Below are 24,226 nucleotides of genomic sequence, written 5' to 3' on the forward strand. Positions count from 1 at the left end.
TTTCTTCACACATGCCGCACATGCCGCGCATGCCGCACATGCCGCACATGCTTTCAGCACATGCCGCAGATGTGCTGAATACGTGTGGTAAGCATTTTTCTACCAGCTCACAATCACAATCCCCTCGTATTGGAACTAAGTGATGCGCATATCGTAGCTGCGAACAGAAAACAAGGAAACTGGATAGTGAGCCATGCCGAAGAAAGGAGATCGATGTGACGCCGCCGTCGCCGGTTTGTAAATGTGCGGTATGCCGCCGCCGAAAAAAATTGCCTTCGGCGCACACCTCTTTCGCCTGCAAACGCGCTCATTTCTTGTTGAGGTCACTGCACTCTTCGGTGCGCATTTCTGAACATCTGGACGCGTGCAATGGCGGCATGCTTTGTCGCACGCCGCTGCCCTACATTATCGGCTGCACTCCCCTTACGTTCCCTATTTTTGGTCACCGCGTCTGCATCCCCCGCAGCAGCATCTCCGGCGCAAACTCCACACTTGCGCGAATGCTCCGCAGCACGCCGCCTACGTTGTAACTCCACGGCGTTCGTGTTGCCAAATGACGTGGACGACATTACGTGAGAGGCGCTGTGCAGACACAGAGGGAACACCGGCAAGGCCGGTGGGTGAAAGCGTTCGCTCGTTGGTGGTAGCCAAGGGCGTGCGGAAGATTAGAAGCTGGTGGGTTCGAATCCTACCACCACTGGTGCTCTCTAAGGTTTCCTCTTGACTTTCCGTCAGGTATTCCGACGAATGTCGGCACAATTCCCCTTGACATCGGCCCCTGACGCACACCAACCCTCTGTCCCCCATTCCTTCCTGCCATCCTTTCTCCATCTAACCACGTCTGTATGCAGCTCATCGCCACGGTCGCTCCGTGGCGCTAACGCGTTATGAAAAGGAAGCACACATTGGTTTGTTTTAGCACATCGGAAGCTCTCTACGACAACCATGGTATAAATGAAGCTCACAAATCCAAGATCGGTGGTGGTAGTGCTGAAGGAGCTCGTACACTCTGAGAAGAAAAAGGAGTCGAACGAGAGTATTACGCAATTTTACACCCCTTGATGCAATTTAACTCTCACCAAACGCCATTGCAACTCCCTGTTTCTGCATTTCTATGTTTTCATGCTCTAATGACTCCATTCAACCAGCGCTTTACTCCGTGGTCAGAGTTGAGCGCGAGGCGTGTTCATATTCTTGGACAGCTTTCGTTCTTTTCATTGCGTAGTCTAGCAACAATGACATCGCGCGGTCGTTTAGCGGTTGGCCGTTGTCGTGCGGGAACGTGAAACTATCTATTAACGATGTTCTCAAAGATGAATAAGATTATCTTCGAAGACCAACGTCGGCGTGCTGAAGTGCAATGAATGCCACAACTACAAACCATGTGTCTGAGTGTCGTCCTGTATGTACTTCAGGTAAGTATGCGTCCTGTGTTACGTACACGAATTATGAAAATGTGGTAGCTGTTCACAGTTATGCTTCTTCAAGAGAGTTTCTTTTCGTAAGTGGACCTTTGTATCCTAAGAAGTCTAACTTCTTTGAAGAACAGGAACTTCAAATTGACGATAAGTGAAATCGTATTTTGGATAGGACGCTTTGTTAATTAATGTTAACAGCATTGCAGAATAGTCTGGCTTTGATGGAACGCACTGCAGATGACGAAGGTGGCAAGTTACCTAAAGGCTAGCATCACTCGGCATGGCTCTGGAATGAGAAGTTAACTGTGCAGGTTGTGGTAAGGAGCAGTGGCGTATCTAGGGTGTGGCAGGTGTGGACAGGTGCCATGGGCGCCAGGTGAACAGGGGCGCCATTTTGTGGTCGGGTGTGAATGTGCCAGGTCGGGCACTCAACCTGGCACATTCATAAATGATCTAAAGCACCGCCATTAGGGAGGTTGTAGTGTGGAACCTAGTGCGGACCACACGAAAACGCATCCCCAAGGACATCATGTTAACCATGTTGCCATGGGCGCAGGTAGCTCTAGATACGCCACTGGCAAGGAGGTACCCTGCACTGGTAAGTTTCAATGGGGTAGGTATTCCCGCTGTTCTGTATACGCTCCGCAAGTACGTTTCTGCGCAGCAGAAGAGGGCGAGGGCGTAAAATGACGTGCGCGGCGGCGTGCCGCGCTCCCATTCGCCAAGGCCCCTGTCGCCTCCACGCGCGAACCAGAGAAAGGTAAACAGCAGGGAACCCGCCATACGTTTTGTGTGTTTTCAGCTTTGCTAAGTGATACGGTGTTAAACACCTGCTGCATTTATGACTGTACTTCGTCGCATTTGGATGTAGTGTCACTTATTTCTTTCCAAAGCGCACACGGATTCGCTGACGGTGGGAGAACGCGATTAACTGTTGCTGCTGCTGTCGGGTTCAAACGGCATTCTACGACCGGGGGAGTGTTTGTGTGCGTGTGTGTTGTGCAGTGATTTACGTTGACCACAGAAAGTGTTCGAACACGGTGCACTCCCAAGGCTCTGCTTTCGTGACAGTGACGAAGAGCGCCGCGGCAGGTCACAGTTTAATGTGCTGTTTTGAGTGGTCGCATAGTAGTTCTAACGTCTAATATCAGTGGAACGAACCAGGAACGAGCATGATCATTGTCTGTTCGGGTGCAACTGCACCAGGCTCCAGTTGCTTCACAGTGGAAGACGGAAGTTCGTACGCGTGCTGAGGCACGGTTGTCGTCGTCCTGTCGTTCACGGTAGTTTAGACCTTTGCAGCTGCCATGTGACTGAATTTTCCATGTCTACGAGGACACTCGCTGTTCGCCCTAGACAGCTGTCAACTCCGTGAGACCGTAATTTGAACAAAATGTGGAAAATGTTTGCAGGGTGCTCGCACGAGCACCGAGAGCCGAATAGTTGAAACTTCAGCAAATATACTGCGTTAACCTTTCGTTTGTCTTTCGTCGATAAACCAAGATCATTCCCAACGAAAAGTGGGACCTCTAATACAGAAACCAGAGCTGTTTTGGCCGTCCCAGGGGCACTCCGTGCATCGAATGTGCCTTTGCTTACCTTCTTGAAGCGCGTACATGGTTCCTTCGGCCAATCGGGAGCGTCCTAGAAACGTCACCGTGACGTCATGCGCACTAAACTCGCGGGCTTGCGGAGCGTATTATCATTCACGTGTATCCTGCCGACGACAAGTAGTGTCAGTGCAGGGGCGGATCCAGTCCGTCTCGCTTTTGTTGTTGTTGTTTGCGATGGGGGGGGGGGGTTTGTCGAAGCCCCGAAGTGGGGGGAGTGGGGGACACCGCTGCCAAACCTACTGTTTTGAGCGGGGGGGGGGCGATCGCCCAACCGTCCCTCCCCCCGGATCCGCCAATGCATCAGTGTTGAGTTCTAATGCTGTTGTTACTGTTTCAGATTTACGAGTCGTTTGCACGGCACATTGGGCAGACAGAGAAAAGAAAGTGCTGCTCCACCTCCACAAAGGATGGATGCACATTGCAAGGAAGAGAAAGGGACTAATTAGAGTAATCATCAGCTCATAAATGAGAATATTATTGATGAACAAGATAGTAAGTAACCGACATAGCACCAATCACTTTTTGACGCACAGAGATGATTCAAACCATTCATTTTCCTAGCATAGTTTGTTTGGCACAAGAAATCGTTAGTTATGAAAGTATTTGACTTATGATAACGTAACGTATCGCCACTGCTCGGACTCCATTACCTATATTTATGTTGCAGATTATTACCCAGCATGAGTAATTCATGCCCTTGCCCATCTGCTGAAGGAGGTGCATCTGACCTTTTCACTTGTGTAAGTGCTCATCTTATTACAGGTGTTTTACAATAGATATATTGGGAAGTGTATACACACATCTATTTTAGGCAAGATATCCTTGTAGGCTCCGAATTGTGAATTACATATGACAGCAGTTTCTCATATAAGGCAACTACCCTTCTGCGAAGAAAAAAGAAAAATCTAAAGTACATGTACTGCACTCTATGCCTCAGCCAGATGCACTTCAAAAGGCGCGTCTCCCCCTGCTTTCTCATGAAAAAGCAGAAAAGTGGGTGCCGATATGCCATATTCCTATGCACTGATATGTTAATGTATAGCGACAGATGAACTTCGAATAACTGTTTTGTTTCCTGTTTATAGGAGTTGGAAGTATACGCCAGGTGATAGTTGCATTGGGTGTGTGGCAACCTTATAATGCAAGAATGTACTTGTACCTGTGGCACCTTACCAGTTGTTTGATGATATTAAGCACTGAAAGCTTCCTTTTTCTGTTCTTGCCAATTTGTATCAGAGACACAATAAATGTTTCTTATTTAGATATACTGTTTTGCAACACTTATTTGCATGATCTTCAAGGTGAGACGACTGGAGTAATGTTCACTCCAGGTGAAGGGCATAACTTTTATGCCTTATGTAGCATAACAAGACCTCCCCAGTGGAGTTACGCTAGCCTCATGAATGGAGTTACTTTTACACCCAATATGCTGGAGTAAATAGGGAGCTGTATGGGAGTAACTTTTACTCTGTACCATAGGAGTAAACTTTACTCCGTAGTTCCCGGAGTTGCAGATACTCTTCAAAAGGGGTGTTATTTTGCACCCCGGAGTTATGACGTTTTACCCCCGTAAAGGAGTCGGTACGACTCCTTTTTTTTTTTTTCAGAGTGTAGTTGTCGGTCTCACGCGACGTAGCCGCGACGTACGCCGGCGCGGCCGAAGCGCTGTAGCACTAGCAGTGACAGACGAATTTGCGCCCCTCGCAATGTGTGTTGACGTCACGCGCGAATATCGGCCCACTTGATGACTGCTTTCTCCGGGCGTTCCTGTAAATTTAGTTGCGCCGTGACAATACATCGCACAGCTAAACTGTTGCGCATGGTGGCTCCTCATAGAATGCTTGATGAATGAAATAAAGTTTCGAACCAACGTTAAATGTTTTCTGCTCATTCATCGGGAACAACAACGTCTTCTCATGGCGGAAACTGTGAAAGGTTTTTAAAAGGGTGCGATAACAGGATTGAACGCTTATTGATAGAACGCGAAGTACCTTGTATTTGCGATCGTTGGATTTCGTTAGAAGGCTTTGCAGAATATCTCTACAGATAGACTGGCATACTGATCTTTGCTAAATATGTGTACTAACTTACCTTCTATACCCACTACTATACTACTTATTACTACTAGTAATTAGGAGTACATTTAAACGCAAGGTGAGTCAGCCTATATTTGTGTGGCGACATGCTGCACGTGCAGCAGGTTAGGACTGCGGATAATTTCGACCACCCGAAGTTCCTTTGACGCGCGCTGGAAATCTCCATCACACGGTGCTGGAAGGAATGTTTACTTCCCCCACACTGCTACCGTCCTTGGCCAGGATCGAAACTCTTTAATTATGTATGTACTACTTACTATATAAGTTAGTGTAGCTAGAGTTACATTATTGTACGACCATAGTGTGAAAAGACATCTGATAGTTACAGTATCCGAATAAGCTGACTAACAACCAGCACTGTCTGCGATGCGATGTGTTTCGCTAATTCTGAGTCCTTCGAGGCCTCCGTTACCTCGTTTGCATGCTCTTTCAGACGCTGATTTAGACTGTTTGCCCATTATGCGTGTGACTGCCCGCACTCCAAAGGGATGTAGTAAACAACGAAGTTTGCACTCAACGAAAAATTAATTTTGCCCGAGGAGTGCGGCACTAGAAAGAGGACAGGCATTTCAATAATTGCGAACGACAACATTAAATTTTGTGAACGATACAGCCGAAACTCGTTAATATGACCACGGGAGTTCCCGTGGATTTTGGTCATTAAAGCGAACTGTCATATGAGCAACCACCGCATGTTACTGGTCGTACCATGCTCTTTACGTAACCTTCGAAAATGAGAAAGTTACGTAAGCTGGTACCAGAATACGAATAATGATTGCATTTTAATGCATAGATGTAATGTACGTACGCGTGGTAGCACCTAATGACACATATCCCCTTCTTGATTCCGGCGGTCAGCTGTGTTCGTTTGCGCTTCTCAGACATGATTGATGAATGCCGTATGACTACAGCAGATAACTACAAGGTGGTCCACCAACCCTGATTGAAATTCACAGTAAAAAAAGGAAAGGGATTTTTTCCTGCCAATAACTTTTGCCACATATTGGCAACATTTATTTCATTTCAACTGACGGAAAATTAATTTTTTGAATTGAACTCCGAAATTTCTCAAGGCAACCTAACGTTTTCTTTGCGGAAATGGGTTCCCCGTGGTCATTTTACTCAGTATAGCACATAATGCCACTCGTAATGCAATGGCAATTGGCGAAATAAATTCGCCGAAAATCCGTGGAAATGAGCCTTTGGCTCCGCCTCTTTTTTGACGGCTCGCAGTTTGAGCGCAAAGCTGCGAGAAAGGAGGTTACACTGACACGCCGCACGAGGGGGGAAAGGGTTGCTCTGACAAGCCTTACACACAGAACACGCACGCGCGGTGAGTGCGGGAATCAGAGCTATCTGATGAAAAATGAGGTCACCCGACGGCTTGTAACCCTTTCCCCCCCTCGTTTGGCGTGTCAATGTAACCTCCTTTCTTCGCAGCTTCGCGCTCAAACTACGAGCCGTCAAAAAAGAGGCGGAGCCAAAGGCTCATTTCCACGGATTTTCGGCGAATTTATTTCGCCAATTGCCATTGCATTACGAGTGGCATTATGTGCTATACTGAGTAAAATGACCACGGGGAACCCATTTCCGCAAAGAAAACGTTAGGTTGCCTTGAGAAATTTCGGTGTTCAATTAAAAAAATAATTTTCCGTTAATTGAAATGAAATAAAAATGTTACCAATATGTGAAAAAAGTTATTGGCAGAAAAATATCCCCTGACCGCAAGTCTCTCCGTGGCCTACGTTTTTTACTATAAAATCTATCATGGTTGGTGGACCACCTGTATATGACCATATGACAGAGGACGCCGCTCTTTTAAGCACATCAGACATGGGCATCGTGAGTCACCCTGAAACCGGGCGGGCTTTCTGGCCGCTATAGGTCACGAGAACCGCCGGTTCAGTGACCAACGGTAATAGTAACGAATGTAAAGTGCACGTGTTCGCCCCTAGTTCCGCGGAAAATACCGGCCATTGTCGTATAAACGAAATGTCATATTGTAACGCTCACCGGATGAATTTATTGACCTCCGGGATACATTATTATAGGATAAACGCCTGTAAACTGTTTAAAGACAGAAAAGCCGCGAACACCGTCACACACGCGTCACATGTCATGCCCGCCATCTTACATTGTCTCTCTCTCTTCCCCCAGTCTCTTCCTCAGGTCTTTCTCTCCGCCGCCTCGCTGGCGCCCCATCGTTCTGTGCAGGAAAAGCGCCCTTACAGGCGTCCACCCCTAAGCGGTGACTGCTGGGATAAACTGCTACTTTCGCTACAATATTAACGAACAAGTGTTACACGCGGAGGCCCTTGGGAGGGAACGGTTCCCGAGAAAAATGTCATAAATCGGGGATGTTGTATTAACGAGTGTCATATTAACGAGGATAGACTATATATATGTGAATATTTGAATGGGGTAGAGTATCGCCCCCGGGGAAGAAACTCCCCAGTCTTCATCCCGTAATAAAGTTGTTTTTAATTTGAATGAGATATTTTGCGGGGAAATGCGATGTAGCAGAAATGGAGCCAGTCATCATTTCAATCCACCCTCATTCAATATCCTGAGGTACTGTAGGGTACACGGCTGTCTAAAATCAGCACTCTGTGGTTTAGCTCACCTCAAATCTCCAGCAGTTGCAAGACTTTTTCTTTCGAATAATGAACACGTGCAGCACAGTTTTGGCACAGCGCTTTGAAGCGCAACAGAGGTAATGTGGGACGGCGAAGTACTGACAGGCGATTTTAGCTAACCGTGTCCCCAACAGTACTTTAAGGTATAAATAGCTAAATTTCTCACCGCAAATGAGCCGAAGCAGAAACCACCCTCTTGTTGTGCATAAAACGAGGGAGAGGCGTTCGTGTTAGAGGGCCACGTGTTCAGTGGCGAAGGAACTGATTAGAGTAGGCTCTGATCTGATAGCCAGATAAGCGCAGATAATCCGGAGGTCTCGTTCGCGCGCTCGAGAGGTGTGTCGCTTTGGTTTCGGCTCACGTACATATCAAGATTTTGCGATTTATATCTCAAAATATATGCTCGTTTCAGGAGTTTTTCAGAAAAAAAAACACGACGGTGAATTCAAAGACATGTTGCTTCCAATTCTGCTCTCTCGCATTTCCCAGAAAACATTTAATTAAGAAATTCGCTAAGTAATGTAGGTAATTAGTCGTTCCGTATAGTTGCATGCCTTTTCCCAAGCAGTGTCCACCTGATCGCAAAACCCGCCTGCAAAATTGGCATTAGTGCTGCTGTCACAGCCTTAGAAAGATGAAAAAAGCACCCTGTATATCATACGTATAACACATGTCATATTTGTCTGAAGATTACTCCAACTAGATAAAAAGTGATAAGGGTTTCATATCAAGGGTTTCATGAATCGTACCATACCATAATATTAACTGTAGACGTGTTCAACTGTAAATGGAAAACAAATTTAGGTTGTCAGCTCTCAAAATATTACTGCGCCGCGGGTAGGATGGCTGGACACAGAGAGGTCACGCGCGCTCCCCTGCCAGATAGTACGAGGGTGGTTGCAGAAGTCTCTGGCCCGACCAACTTTTAATAGTCATAGAGACGAAACAAGTGTATCACTTTTCGACATAGTCACCCTTAACTTCGATGCACTTTTGACACCTTCCAACCAGCATTTTTATACCCTTGAAAAAATAGTCCGAAGTTTTGTCCGCAAAATGCTGGAAAACTGCCTCTTGCACCTCAGTATCGTTTTGAAATCTCCATCCTCTGAGATCCCTCTTCAAGTTTGAGAACAGAAAGTAGTCACTCGGTGCCAAGTCTGGACTGTAGGGTGGGTGGTGGATTTCTTCGAAGCCGCACTCCTTCAGTGCAGCCTTGGCAACGGAAGCCGTGTGGACAGGAGCATTGTCCTGGGGCAACCGGACACCTCGACTCAACCGGCCGCGCCTCTATTCCTCGATGACGTCTCGCAGTCGGTGCAGGGATGAAGCATAATAAGTCGCACTCACTGTGATGTTCCTCTCTTTTAAGTCGATGAGGAGGATCCCGTGACAATCCCAAAATATTGTTGCCATGATCTTCTTTGTGGATTGTGTGACCTTGGCTTTTCTTGGGGGTGCTTCTCCTGGTTTGCGCCATTGCATCGACTCCTTTTTCGAAAGGGGATCATAGTAGAGCACCATAGTCTCATCCCCTGTGACAATTGACTTCAATATTTCTTCGTTCTCTTGACAGAGCTCCAAAAACTCTTTTGCACAGACGACGCGCTGTTGCTTTTGAACTGACGAGAGAAGTCGTGGCACCCATCTCGCACTGACCTTTTTCATGTGAAGGCCCTCACCGATGATGCGAAAAACGGTTGTTTTGGAAAGCCCCAGCCTTTCTGAGATTTGCTTCACCTTCAAACGCCTGTCGCTCAGCACTTCCTCCTCGACAAGAGACAAATTTTCTTGTGTCACCACTTCCACTGGACGACCATGGCGTGGATCATCTTCAATGGACTCTCGCCCCAGTCGAAACTGCTTAACCCAGTCTTTTACCGTTGTGTACGACGGAGAGGCTTCCCTGTACACGTTGTCCAGTCGCGCTTTAATTTCTCTAGGCGAGAGTCCCTCTTTTGTCAAGAATTTTATCACAGCGCGGTACTCAATTTTGTCCATTTTAACAGAAGAGTGCACCCTTGCTGTTTGAAATGCCGCTCTCCAACCGACAAAAGCATGGAGAGGGTTGAAGGTGGTGCTCCGGCCCTCCAACAGATGGCGCCACGCGTCCTTAAGCGCATTTTCAAATTCGCGCGCATTTTCTACCTCGGGCCGGAAACTTATGGAACCACCCTCGTATAGTTCATCATACTCACTTTGCTTCCGTATTGGCTGTTAAGACTGGCGCCATGACAGTAAGCTACGTGGTGGCGCTGCAATATTTCTCCTGGCTTGCTATTAAGTCTCCTTATCTTCAACGGCGTATGTAGTTGACCTACTAGATTTCTCTTCCTTCTTAAGTTGAACACGAGTATAATCTGCCTTGGAAAGTGTTCCTGCTAACCATGAGTGTAACAACTGCTTCAATAGCCTGCAGGATGGCTTCCGCAAGGTTACCTTATGCGATTCCCAACTGTCGTGTTTCTTTTATGATATTTAGAGAGCGGATTTTTAGGCACTAACAGGGGGCGCTCTTGACCGCATAGCACCAGAGCCGACAAAGGGAGTCTGGCCATTGGGAGGAGTCACAAAAAGAGGCTCGACGTGTCAATCACAGTTTCGCTCCTCTGATTGGTTTGCTTTTTACCAAGGGGGTCGCCATGACACCATACTGCCACCCAAAATGGCGACCAAAACAAACACAGTGAAGCGGGGATTTAGTGACAAAAAATTTTCACAGATTAACCTGATGATACTCTGCAAATGAACATCCTAATATAAGTTTCTCGGAAATCAGTTTCATCTTATGCTCATCCATCGATATCTAACTGAAAATAATACGTTTTGTCGACGTGTTAGGCCTAGTGAACACGGCGATCACAACGAAAGCGTAACAAAAACGGCGCTGTGCTGTACAATCTTATATTTAATTGCTGGATTTCATGGATATAAACACTCTTGCCTTTTATATTCAAACTATTCATGTAGATTTGTTTAAAAAACATACCGACGACAGAATCTGTCCCAGCAGGTGGTTCTGCCGGCAGTGGTACAATGACGGAAGCAGACGACAGTTCCCGATGTGCCTTACGCTCCCTAGGTGGCGCACATCAAATTTGCACCAAAAATCCACTAGTTTTGCAGATTGCGTGAGGTATCCATTTCAATCCCATCCAATCCACTTGCCACCCAAAATGGCGCTGCCCATGCTGGATACGGGGACAAATAGTGAGGACAGGTTGATTGATAGCGCCCCATATTTCAGAACTCTATTGGTTGTAAAGCTGAAAAAGTGGGTGGAGCTTCAGGTATAGGCGTGACCCATTAATGGCCAGACTCCCTTTTAATATACGGCTCTGCATAGCACGCAGTATCCCAATCATCATCGCGGATGGTGTCGCGCTGTCTCCCGATAAGCTGAGAAAGGGTGCGCACACATTTTTATGTATCAATTTTCCTTCCAATCGGAAGATAAAACGATACGATTCTGAAGGTCGGTTGATGATGATGATTATTCAGGTTTTTATGGCGCACGGACAACTAGGGTCATAGTGCGCCAAAGCTATGGTGAAAAGACAATGGGGATGGTTGGTGACAATGTAAAAGCAGCAAGATTTAGTTTAAACCATAGTTTTAGAAAAGTTTAGATAGTAAAACAAGATACATGAGCAGCTGGGTAAAACTATATTGTATTTAAATAGCCAATATCTTTAAAATAGTTAAAAACTCTCATGAAGGGTAAAAGAGGCTCATCACCCAACAACAAGGCTGGATGAAGTGGCAACTGATATTTGTAAAGCTCTTTAAAGTGATACTGACGATGAGGTTCATGTGCAGGACACGTGATTAGGATGTGCAGCACAGACAGCTGCTCCCCACACTGCGTACATTCCGGTGGTTCCTCCCGGCGCAGTAAAAAACCATGTGTGAGGTGTGTGTGACCAATGCGTAAGCGACTAAAAACTACTGAATGGAGACGATTTTTAAAACTCGGTATGCTTCCTAAAATTGTGTTTTTTGACATCCAAAGCTTGTTGTTTTCTCGTGTAGCCCACTCTTGTTGCCATTTCTCATTAATTTTCCTCCTCAGGACTGACCTAAGGTCTTGAGAGGGACTCCCCAATAGGCTCACTTCAGAAGAGAGCGCAGCTGCAGCTGCTGCATCTGCGAGTTCATTGCCGGGTATCCCAACGTGGCTGGGAACCCAGCGAAAACCTAAACAGAGACCTTTTTTGATTACCTTGGTTGCAAGATATCGGGCCCTTAATACAAGGTGATTTTTCTGTTTCTGCATTGTACAGATGGCTTTAAGAGAACTGAGTGAATCGCTGTAGATGATCGAAGACTTGATCTGACGGTCTAGGATGAAGCTAAGCGCCATGATTATTGCATATAGCTCTGCAGTAAAAACTGATGCAGAGTTTGGAAGCCGCTGAGACTTCGTGCAAGATTCAGTAACCATTGCACAAGAAACGGATGTGTGTGTCTTTGACCCATCGGTATAAAAAGCAGTGTGATCTCCAAAGCTTTCGGCTACATAACTGAATTCTTGTTGGAGGACACATGGTGGAGTGCCATGTTTGTTATATTTAGCTAAAGAGTAATTGCATTCTGGAAGTACATCCCACGGCGGAGCTCCCACACACGCTTGCAAAATTGGTGTGTGATACTCAATGAACTCATACGTTTCGATTCCCTGCAGCACACGCATACTAAAAGGAGGTATAACTGTGGGTTTGCTGAGAAAGAACTGCTTAAACCGTGTCTCCCTCACAGACTGGAGTGCAGGATGTTCTGGATAGCCTTTCACTCTAAGCGCATATGATGCTGAGAGGTAGAACCTACGTCTCTCCAATGACCACTCCTTGGATTCGACATATAGACTCTCAACTGGTGATGTACGAAAGGCACCAGTTATTAAACGCAAACCCTGGTGGTGAACTGGGTTCAAAATCTTGAGAGCAGATTCGCGGGCAGATCCATAGACAATGCACCCATAGTCCAATCTTGACCTCACTGTCGAAATGTAAATTCTATGCAACGTGTCACGATCTGCGCCCCAGGATCTGTGTGACAGCACCTTTAAGAGGCTTAAGGACTTGATGCATTTAGTTTTAAGGCTCTTAATGTGCGGTAGGAAAGTAAGTTTGCTATCAAACGTGACCCCAAGAAATTTGTGCTCACTCTTAACAGTGAGATCCTGCCCATTCAGCTTAAGAGTAGGTGAAGGAAGCATTCCTCTGACCCTAGAGAAATGAACACAGACAGTTTTCTCGTGCGAGAACTTAAACCCATTTTCGAGGGACCATGTGGTAAGCTTGTTTAGAGCTAGCTGCATCTGACGCTCGCATATTGCTAGATTTGTAGAAGAATATGATATTTGAATGTCATCTACGTATAAGGAGCATGACATGGAACGAGGAATTACATTGGCTACTGAATTGATTTTCACAAGGAAGAGAGTGACACTCAGGACAGATCCCTGTGGCACTCCATTCTCTTGAACCAGAACACGAGATAGCGTCGTTCCAAGTCGTACTTGGAATGTCCTGTTTTGTAGGAAGTTCATGACGCACCTAAGTATGCGCCCCCTGATCCCAAAAGAGTACAGATCTTGTAGGATACCATACCGCCAAGCGGTATCGTATGCCTTCTCAAGATCAAAGAAAACAGAGAGGCAGTGTTGTCTTCGGACGAAAGCTTCACGTATCATTGTTTCTACTCGAACCAGGTGGTCCGTTGTGGACCGCCCGGCACGAAAACCACACTGAAGTTCAGAAAGACATTTGTTTTCCTCTAGAAAATGGACGAGCCGACCATTGACCATACGCTCAAATGTTTTGCCGATGCAGCTTGTGAGAGCGATAGGTCGATAGCTAGTTGGATTTGAAGGGTCTTTTCCAGGTTTTAACAGTGGAACAACGGTGGCAGTTTTCCATGATGATGGTAATGTGCTGTCTGCCCAGATTCGGTTGAAGAAATGAAGCAAGCATTCTTTCGATGTTTCGGACAAGTGCTGAAGCATGGAATATGTCACTCGGTCTGGACCAGGTGAGGTAGCCTTTGCTGAAGATAATGACCTCTGCAGCTCTATCATAGTAAACGGCTGATTATATCCATGGTCGTCCCCGCCACTCATTCGAATTGTCTTCTTTTCTGCAGTGTCTTTGATCTTAAGAAAGTTTTTACTATAATGAGATGAGTCAGAAATTCTTTGGAAATGCTCCCCAAGCGCATTCGCCTGCTCTTCTAGGCTTTCACATACCTGACCGTTAACTTCTAAAAGAGGGACGGAATGACTGATGTGTTCTCCTCTGATTTTGCGAAGTCTGTCCCATACCACTTTGGATGGGGTGTTACAAGACAGAGACGATACAAAGGCGTGCCAAGAGGACCGCTTAGCTTGTTTGCGTGTCCACCTGGCCTTTGCTCTTGCCTTTTTAAAAAGTAGGAGATTTTGTGATGTGGGGTACCTCCGAAATGTGCCCCATGCCCGATTTTGAAGTTTGCGAGTTTCCTCGCATTCACTGTTCCACCAGGGTTTAGGTCGCTTTGGGAGACGACCAGAAGCCTGGGGAATGAATTGTGCTGCTGCTTCCAGGATGATGTTACTAATAAGATTGCTAGCTTCCTCGATCGTCACCGTATCAATAGGAATCAGAGAGAGGTCACATTTTTCAGAAAACTGATTCCAGTCGGCTATTTCAAATTTCCACCTGGGAGGGCGTGTCGTCAGAGTGTCGACTAGAGTAAGGTATTTTAAGACCACTGGGAAGTGGTCACTTCCAAGTGGGTTTTGTTTTACAGTCCATTCTATCTCCTGAAACAAGGATGGACTGCAAAAAGACAGGTCTAAGGCTGAGAGAGTCTGACTTGAAGAATGTATGTATGTAGGTGCCCCTGTGTTTAAAAGACAGATGGATGTTGATAATAAAAATTTCTCTAACATTTTCCCTCGAGTGTCAGTTCTTGTACTGCCCCAAAGTGGATTATGAGCATTAAAGTCACCTAGAACTATAAAAGGACTTGGAAGTTGGCTGCATAAATCTTCTAATTCTTTTTGTGTAATAGTGTCTGATGGCGGCAAGTATACCGAGCAGATGGTGACGATCCTGTCTAAACACACCTGCACAGCTACAGCTTCCAAGCTTGTAACTAGGTGAATTGCTTTTGTTGGGAGAGATCGTCGTGTGATGATTGCTACACCACCAGATGCTCGGGTGGCGTCACTTCGATCTCTTCGAAATATGTTGTGTCTACGCAGTGGATTTTGTGTTTGGTTGTTCAAATATGTTTCCTGAAGACAAAAACATGTAGCATTATACGTCTCGAAGAGATCGTTCACATCATCTAAGTTAGAAAGGAACCCACGACAATTCCATTGGAGGATCGTGTGCTGCATAATAGTTGCAGTACTAAGAAGTAATAGTAAGTGTGTCAGAAACTTTTGCCGACTTTGAAAAGCTTTCATTACCTATTTTTTGTTGGAGGTGTGACCCGCGGCCTTGTGGGTTTCTTCCGCGCAGCCGCAAGCTCCTTGTCAGATATGTCAGGGAGTGACCCACTCCCCGACAGACTAGCTCTATTCTTTTGAAGGACTTGGGAGCTCGTGCTCGCGAAGGAGCGCTCAGAGCTCGTCTCGTCCTCGCAGTCCATGGATGTGGTTTCCGTGGACTGTGAGGACAGAAGTGGCGTCGGTGTTAGGGACGCCACTGGAGTTTCGGGGACTGGAGGTGGACGTGCACCTCCCTGGACTTCTTTTGTGGTTGTCTCTATCAGCAGTGATTGCTCGGTCTGTGTGAACTGTGTTACTAGTTTTACTTTCTGTTTTACGGCTGTGGCAAAGGATTTTTCGAAAAAGATGGGAGCTACTTTTTTCCTGGCTTCTGGGTAACTGATGTTCTGTGTAACCTTAACGTGCAGGACTTCTTTTTCATATTTCCACTTTGTACATGACCTCGAGTAGGATGGGTGGTTGGAAGAACAATTGACACAGCAGTCTGGCCCTTTGCATTCTTTGGTCTCATGGTCACTCTTTCCACACCGTGCACAACAAGCAGAGCCGCGGCACCCGTCTGCAGCATGTCCAAACCTGTTGCACCGAAAACAGCGCAACGGGTTCGGAATGTAAGGTCGGACGTCTACTGACAAGTAGCCTACTTTTAGTTTTGTTGGAAGTGTGGGCCTGTCAAAAGTCAGTACTATGTTTCGTGTGGTGATGTACTCCCCATTTTTACGGATTTTGATTTTGCGTACATCAACGACATCCTGGTCCCTGAGCTCCATCAAGATTTCTTCAGGGGCACGTCAACCAGCTCGAAGACTGAGATGACACCCCAGCAAGTGTTTAGTGTTTTATGCATCGAAGCTGCAATCTTTACTCCCATCATTTCATGAGCATTTAATATGCGGTTGCAGTCTTTCTCATTCGTGCATTTTATGAGCAAGTCACCAGATCTGATACGTTTTATTTCAGTGATATTTTTAGACAGGGACGCCACCGCTTTTTCAATAAAAAATGGTGACATCTTTCCTAGTGGTACGTTTTTCTCTTTTTCAGGGTCTTCACTAGACAGTACAATATACTTGGCAATGAACTGTTTATATGAACTTTGTGAAACTTCGGTCCGTGGTCGCTTTGCGGCCACGATCTCAAGAGGAGAAGAAAATTTACCCATACAGGTTTGTTGAAGCGAGTATTCCAAAGAGTCGCCCGTACTTCATACTCATACATACGGGAAGGTCCCGGAGTTTCGACAACCCATCGGCCGGAGCTTGACCAAGACCCCGACCGCCACCGTTCAAGGCTTCTACCCTTCGCCTTTCATCCCCTCGGCACGGTACGGATAACACCTTGGGACTGGGGGCTAGGGTCCGTGGTGGCGCCACTCACCAAACATCAGCCGAAGCCGGTGCCCCCTGCGGGGGAAGGTCGGTTGGCCTAGACCGATTTATGCGAAGAGCGCTACCTGTTAGTGCCAAAAATCCGCTCCCTAATGATATTCAATACAGCTGGCATGTTGACACACGCACCGGTGCCATCTTTCTCGACTCTTGCAGAGCTTTTGACACTGTTAGTCACTCCAGCCAGCCTTATTCACAAATTATATATGCTTAGCTTGCAGCCTTTGTTTTCCATTCATAGAGGAGCGCAACCGCCCACAGGCCATCACGTTAAATGCCTCTTCCTTCCTTCCTTCCTGTCCCGTCTGGCTGGATCAGTTCTCGGCAGAGTTTTTTTTTTTTTTGTCTTCTACTTATGAAGGATCTGTATGATAATGAGCCTCTTTCCAGATGACTACAACCGCGACATTTCTACACTCCTAATTTTGTAACCTTTAACGTTACATACCAAACACGATAACTTAGGCTTTATAGGTTACGCTCCCTCCTTCGAAAACGTTACACCATTGCGTTACGTTCTGCGATTCTACACGCGGTAATTGGAGTCACTGTGCTGTTGTAAAAGTCACGAGCTAGGTCTGGAAAGAGAGTAACTTGTAAATTGCTGCGTTACGTCATAACAGCAATTACGTCATAACAGCAAATAATAGCAACAGTTGATATTACCTGCAAGACCGCTCGCAGTTCGGCCTTGGCAGCTCGCGCTGTATACATGTGCATTCACACACTCTTCCTCTGTCGTGCCGCATCCTGCCTTGAAAGCAGACTTGTACACGTTCCTCGAAAAAGGTAATTGACTACCGTTACTATAACTCCTGTGGCAAAGGTATCTTTTTACCGTTAATTACTCGACTAAAATTGTAATCAAGCAACCGAGTAAAAAAAAAGTGCGCGATAATTTGACCATTACTTTCGATAATAATAAGTCATGGCTACTTAAAGTTCGTGAAATTACACATACCTTATCCCGCTTTCTGAGATAGGAGTTCGTTGCCTTTGAACATAATAGGAGTTTTCGTTTATGTGAACCCATTAAGCATTTAAACACATATTGTTTTAGTCTTATTTCTCCACTGCCATAAACATTTCCGAAAAACTGAAGCCATGGTGATGAAGCACGAGAGTATCGAAGACGAAGGACGACCGCAACTACGAACTCAGCGTTCTGAGCAGCGTCTCTGTGCATCTCCTTCCAAGGCGTTGACCCTTGAGGTCTTCAGAATAGAAGAGCTCAGTCGCGGTACATTATAACTTGGAAATTGCAGGTGTCCACTATGTCCGAAGTTTGATCAACTGTACATACAGCTGGTTGCGGTAGGAAGAGATTAACGTGTCCCCAGACACTCAAATGCATGTGCGGAATGCTATTACAATGGCATCCACTGATTGTAGTGGAAAGCAAAGCAGATAGGAAAGGCCGTGATTAGGGTTGGGATCCCGGGATCCCGACGTCCCGGGATCCCGGGATCCCGGACGATTTCTCGGTCCCGAAATCCCGGGATTTTCTGACCAAAAATCCCGGGATTTCGGGATCTTAAAGCTCCCATTATGGCTTGGCATTGCTGGTGTAATGCAAGAGGTAGCTTGATGAAAACAATGGCTCCGTAGATTCGCTCTTTGAAGCTTTCGTCCGCGAAAAGTAGCCACGGCACAGCAAAAGCTCTCATCCGTTGCGCCGGCGAGGGGCCGGTCAGCGCACGGGGTCCCTCTGTCTTGAACTGGTGGCAACAGTCGCACCGGCGTCCGACTGTCTCGCCGACACAATCCGAGCGTCCGTGTGGTGCCTACATTGCCACTAAATGGTTGAAGCGTGACAATGTCCGCCGTTCGCTTCTTCGAAGTTCCGTCGAAGTGCAGTGACAGTAGCAGTGTATGGTTCTACTACTTACGTGCAGAAGATGGACAATCGGCGAAATGTAAGAGATGCGACAGGGTGTTAAAGACTCTCGGTGCCTCGACGAAAGGTCTCCATACGCATCTGCTGCAACATCATATAAACCTTCGAGTGAGGCCTGCAAACGAAGACGCCACAAAAGGAAGCCTTCCATCGACATCGAAGGTACCCAAATATTCTTCACCAACGCTTGATTCGTTTCTGGCGAGCGCGAGCACTTCGATTGAATATAGGGTAGCACGGATGGCCGCCAAGTGTGGGTTATCGTTTCATGTGATTGCTTCGTCAGAAGACATACGTGATGGCATGCGCGCTCTTGGACTGAAGTTCCCTAAGGATAAAAAAACTGTCCGTCAGTACACAATGAACTTCTACATTCAGATAAAAGATGTGTGCAAGCAGGACCTGAAGAATGAGCTCGAAGCAGGGCGTAAACTTGCCCTGACATTAGACGAATGGACGTCGGTCAGGAACCGTAGATACATGAACATCAATGTTCATACCGCTGGTGCAAAATTCAGGAGCGGTGTTTGCTCTTGGAGTTTGGGACTCGTAAGGATCAGGTGCGCGATGCCGGCAGAACAATGCGTGGACGCCATTCGTAACAGGCTGCTGGATTTCGGCGTCACCCTCGGCACAGATGTCGTCGGCCTTACCACAGACGGAGCGTCGGTAATGGTTAAGGTTGGAAAAATTTTGGAGCCGTTGCAGCACCAATTATGCATGGCGCATGGATTCCATCTAGCAGTCACTGATGCCTTATACGCTTTGCCGGCGAACATGTCTCGCGCGGATGAAGAGGAAAAAAGTAGTAGTTCGGAGTCGGAAACAGACGAAGAACTTGATGGTATGAGTATAATGGATGACGCAGTAGAGGTCCGGTCACCCACTCACAGGGATGATTGCATCCGGGACATCATTAATAACGTCCGTGCGGAGATCATGCGCTTCAAGCGATCTCCGAAAAGCAACGACATCTTGCAAGCTCACATCACTCAAGATCATGGCAAGGAACAGGTGTTAGTTTTGGATTGTAAAACGAGATGGAATTCGCTTCTTGCGATGCTTGAGCGCTACCTGAAAGTACGCGACAGCGTCAGGAAAGCGCTAATTGACATAGGATCGAGAAGTGAACTTTCGGACTCAGACATCGCGTGCATAACTAGCGTAGTCGCGTGCTTGAAGCCCGTCCACCTTGCTGTTGAGGCACTTTGTCGTCGCGATGCCCACCTTCTGTCAGCAGACGCCACAATCAAATTTGTGTTCGAATGTCTAAATGAACAGGAGGGTGCTTTTTCGCGGCTACTGAAGGAAAATATCAGAACACGCTTATGTCAACGCCGCACGATGGCATCTACGGTTCTGCAGATACTGCAGGACCCCTCTTACGGCTATCACGTCGAACGTCTTCTCGACTCGTCTTTCAGGACCGTCACCTCCGACGCTCTCCGCATATTTCTTACAAAAGTCATACAGCGTAATGAACGCCGGGAAGAATCTACAACAAGACTGTCTGCTTCGCCTGTCGAGCGAGAGATAGACGATATCCAGGAAGCAACTGCAGCAGTGTCAGATCCTCATGACCTCAAGAAAAAGTTGGACAATGCAATAATGATGGCATCGGCGTCGAGTGAACGGACTGGGGCATCATCACCCAATCGCTGCACAGTGGAATCCCGCCTCCGGAAAGAAATCGGACTGTTTCGGCATGGTGGAGGAAGAGGAGCCCTTCTAGAAGAGGCAAATCTCTACCTCCGATCCATTGTCCCGACCAGCGTGGAGTCCGAAAGGATTTTCAGCTCGGCAGGAAATCTTTGCACAAAGATTCGGTCACGGCTTGACGACAGTACCTTGGACGCTCTGTGTTTCCTGAGGCCGTTTTTTGAGCAACGAGGCAGTGGTGATAGTGCTAAAGACTGAGACTTCAGGGCTGCTTTGCTTGCGCGTGAAAGTGTTGTTTGTGGAACCTTAAAAAACCTGGAGACCAATGCGGGCAATAAAATTAACAAGCTGTTCCTTTCGTATAGCGTTAGAGAGGGCCTGCAATGTGTCATTGGACGTACGGGCTATTGCCGAAAAGGGAATTGCACAAAATCCCGGTCCCGTCCCGGGATCCCGGGATTACGATTTTCGAATCCCGAAATCCCGGGATAGCAAAAAGGCGTCGGGATTCCCTACCCTAGCCGTGATGGAGTCGTCTGTTGCTTATGTCTGTGAGTTAAGCTTATTCGAAATGTAATCGATCACTTGGTAATTGATTACCCAAAATTGCAATCAGGTTACTTGAAAAATTACTTGCTTGCAAAACTAATCGATTACTCGCAAAATTACTCAAAAAGTAATTGACTGCTCGTAACGCAATTACTTGTAACGCGTTACGTACAAGCCTGCTTGTAATTCGCATTTCAAGATCCAGCACTATGATTTATGAACGCATGTTCAATAATTCTGGTCATCACCTTGAACGTAATATGTGATCTCTTGTTTCCTCGATGTACAGCATATATCATGTAGCAGTCGTCATAATAGGCCCACCCTTTCAGTAGCACCATGCAACTCGACATCACTGATCGTCAGGGTGTTCGCCGTGGGAGATGTCACGAGTGCCAAATGGATACTATGCTGCTATGTGAGGATCATCGATGAAGACCTCAGCACTTTCACAAACAGCTTAGACGTGAAGACAATATTCGTTTACAACGTCTTTTTAGTTAGGGTAGTATACGTATTCTAAACTGTAAACAAACGCGACACAAATAGACATTGCGAAGTTCGTTCGGTGCAACGCGAGATCACAGAATGGTGACTGGCGACAGTCTTCGAACGAACACGTCGACAGTCGCCGAGTGGATAGTCTTAGCGGAGCGCCGGTGTAACGAACGACATAACGCCCGTGCAGCGACTATAGGGGCGCCACAAGCGAATCCCCTAGCGGGAGGAGCACGCACTTTTTCCGGGGCTCGTAGCACACTCCGCGGTGTTCCCTGTATGCGGCCTGCTGCATCATGTTTATCGTAAGCACCTCGATATTCCTAACATAAAAGCAGTAAGCTATGGACGGTACATGGAGCAGTGTGCCACCATCCAGTTTGAGAAAGACTACCACTGCAAAGCGCAGAAGTATAATATTATTGTATGTAATATTACTGTGTGTGTGGTGTTGCTGGCTCTGTTGCACGCCCGATTGTGTTATAGTGAAAGACAATGAGGTATGATTTCTACATGTACATACTCACGTGCAAAACTGGACCACAATAGAAGGACATTATATGTTCCTTAACTCCCTTTCTACGAGATCAAAATGCAAGGCTAAAGGTGTATTGTACTTCTCGCGGGTGCAGCTTTCACTACATGTGCTTGGGCTGAAGAAATGCCCTTTTCATGCGTATTCGAAAAAACAACAAGTCTGTATTCAAGTCTTGCGAGATGATGATGATGATGGTGATGAACCGGGTTCTCAGCGCACGAGCGACGAAGGCCATAAAGCGCCAAGACAATTGTAAGGAAAGTACTAGGTAAAAGAATAGTGATTCAGTTAAGATAAAAGTGCACAGTTAGAGAATCAAAGGACATAAAAATCATATAAGTAAAACTACAATGCGTTTAAAAAGTCAATACCTTGAAAGAAGATAAAATCTCGTTCAAACGGTAAGACAGCCTCATCCTCCTGCGAAAGTCTTGCGACATGATAGGTTTCTTTGTGAAGCTGCATGTTCCCAGACTTGAGTTTGATTTCACGCACTTTGTACACATCCTTAGCGAAGCCTCTATGTAACTAAGACTACTGCTGCGCTTTTAAAAGTGTTTGTTGCATTTTATATGCACTGTGCAATTTTGCTTTATGACCAGTGCAATGATATGGAGACCATGGAAACTACTGCAAATGTTGGTATTTAATAATTAAGTGTTTAGTATTTATTTTACACTGTAGGTACTAAAAAAAATCTGAAGCAAGTTTCCTACCTTTATTCAAGAGTATAACATTACTGCATGGTACACAGGGTTGCAAAAATCGCGAAAAAATATTTAAAACGATATTAAGAAAAAAACTTATTTGAGTCTCCCTCCTGACTGACCATTTTCCTCATAATCGTGAAGTACGACGACGTGGTATTCATTCATAGTAATTTGCACATACCATTAAATTTACAACCCATGACACGTAGGTTTACTTGATGATGTATACTGTCATGACTTAAACAACGGAGCTTGGCCGATCCAACTATTGGCCTGAGTGTGTTTGGAATGACGTTGACGAATGCAAGCGGAGATTTTACGCTATACATTGTGTACCCCTGTTGAATGTCAGGAAGCAATTTCCTTTCCAAGGAAAATTATTTGGTAAAAAATAATAAAATGCTTTAAATCACGATTAGCACTAGTGATTAAAATCGCGGTTAAAATCAATATGATATAAATCACGCAACCCTGATGGTACATTAAATGAAGGGCAGGCTTATGCTGGGTATGTAAGACAGTGAAAGAACTGATGTTCTGAGTCCTACAGCTGGCTAACCTTTTCAGTGACTTTCATCTTTCATGTAAGACAGGTTGTGTCAACTTCTCACACCTCAGCCACACGGCATTTTGTTCTTAGTGAGTAAGCGTACAGAGATAATGGTTGTTCTTCATTATTGGCTTTTGCAAGCAGCCTGAGCTGGAAGGAGCAGACTTCCCTTGTAAACGGAAGGAAAAATAGATGGAACATACGAAGGAGGGGGGGGGGATATGTTTATTAAGAAAAGAGAAAGGAAAGGTCAGCCAGATGGAGGTCGGCATCCTATTCCAAACAAAAAAGAACAAAAGAAAAGGAGAAGGAATATAATAATAGGAAAAGAAAAAGAACAAAAGGAAAGTAAAGAAAAAGGCGGAACAAAAGACACACAAGACTAAAACGGAAAAATCACGCACACGGTCACACAATCACAAGTCGTACTTCTTGGATCATTTGACTTAGCACCGTCGGCAATATGGTGATTACATATGATGGTGGGCATCCACGGCGAGCTATCTTTACTAAAAGAAACATGAACGGAGTTCGCTTAGCTTCCCGATAGTGGTTAACATCACTCAAAGCGAACACGTTTCACTGTAGCGTTTTACTGTATACGCTTAACCGAGGCAAACCCCTTCAGTCTTCTCTCTCTCTTTTCCCGAGGCTTCCCAGGAAACGGATAAAATTTCGTTCCAGGCTGTGCACTTCTATAGGTGAATGCACATTTCGCGACGCAACAATTGTTTTTCGACTTCTTCAGCGCCATACGACGTGGTGCACCAAACACACAACATCAACAGGCTGAAAGCTGCGCGTTACGGAGCCCCGGAAAAACTTTCCGCGCTTGACGCAGGGCGGCACGAAAAGCGCTCTGCACGAGGCGTTATGCTCTGTAGCGTGCATGCTCTATCGATTGCGTTGAACGTGAAAATTCGAGAAAGGCGCAATAGGAAAACAACACGCACAGAAGGATATTAAAATATAGAGAATTATCTAATTTCTGTCACGGTATTTCAAGTACACCGAGAAAGAATAGAAAAAAATTAGTGTAGAAGCAGGCTTAATTCACTGCGAACCCAAATTTCTTGAAATGCAGTTCTTCGCTTCACTCACTTCCATGTTCGGTTAAGTCCTGGTTTTAGCAACGCGAGTAAACACTTAAACCGGGATTAGGCTTCCCGAAACTAG

The 24,226-nt window shown here is 46.1% G+C and overlaps 1 long non-coding RNA gene across 4 annotated transcripts; it reads left to right on the plus strand.

Moving 5' to 3' along the window:
- The first annotated feature begins 1,999 nt into the window (after positions 1–1,999).
- Positions 2,000–4,294, plus strand: LOC135383870 (uncharacterized). 4 transcript variants are annotated; one of them, XR_010420115.1, is made up of 3 exons: positions 2,000–2,701; positions 3,369–3,523; positions 3,699–4,294. It is a non-coding gene; the product is annotated as an uncharacterized LOC135383870 (long non-coding RNA). The 4 variants fall into 4 exon arrangements; XR_010420116.1 differs by having other exon boundaries at positions 2,000–2,178; XR_010420117.1 differs by lacking the exon at positions 2,000–2,701 and having other exon boundaries at positions 3,269–3,523; positions 3,699–4,024; positions 4,117–4,294.
- Positions 4,295–24,226: the final 19,932 nt, after the last annotated feature.

The sequence above is a fragment of the Ornithodoros turicata genome, chromosome 2 (genome assembly GCF_037126465.1).
Source record: "Ornithodoros turicata isolate Travis chromosome 2, ASM3712646v1, whole genome shotgun sequence".
NCBI lineage: Eukaryota > Metazoa > Arthropoda > Arachnida > Ixodida > Argasidae > Ornithodoros > Ornithodoros turicata.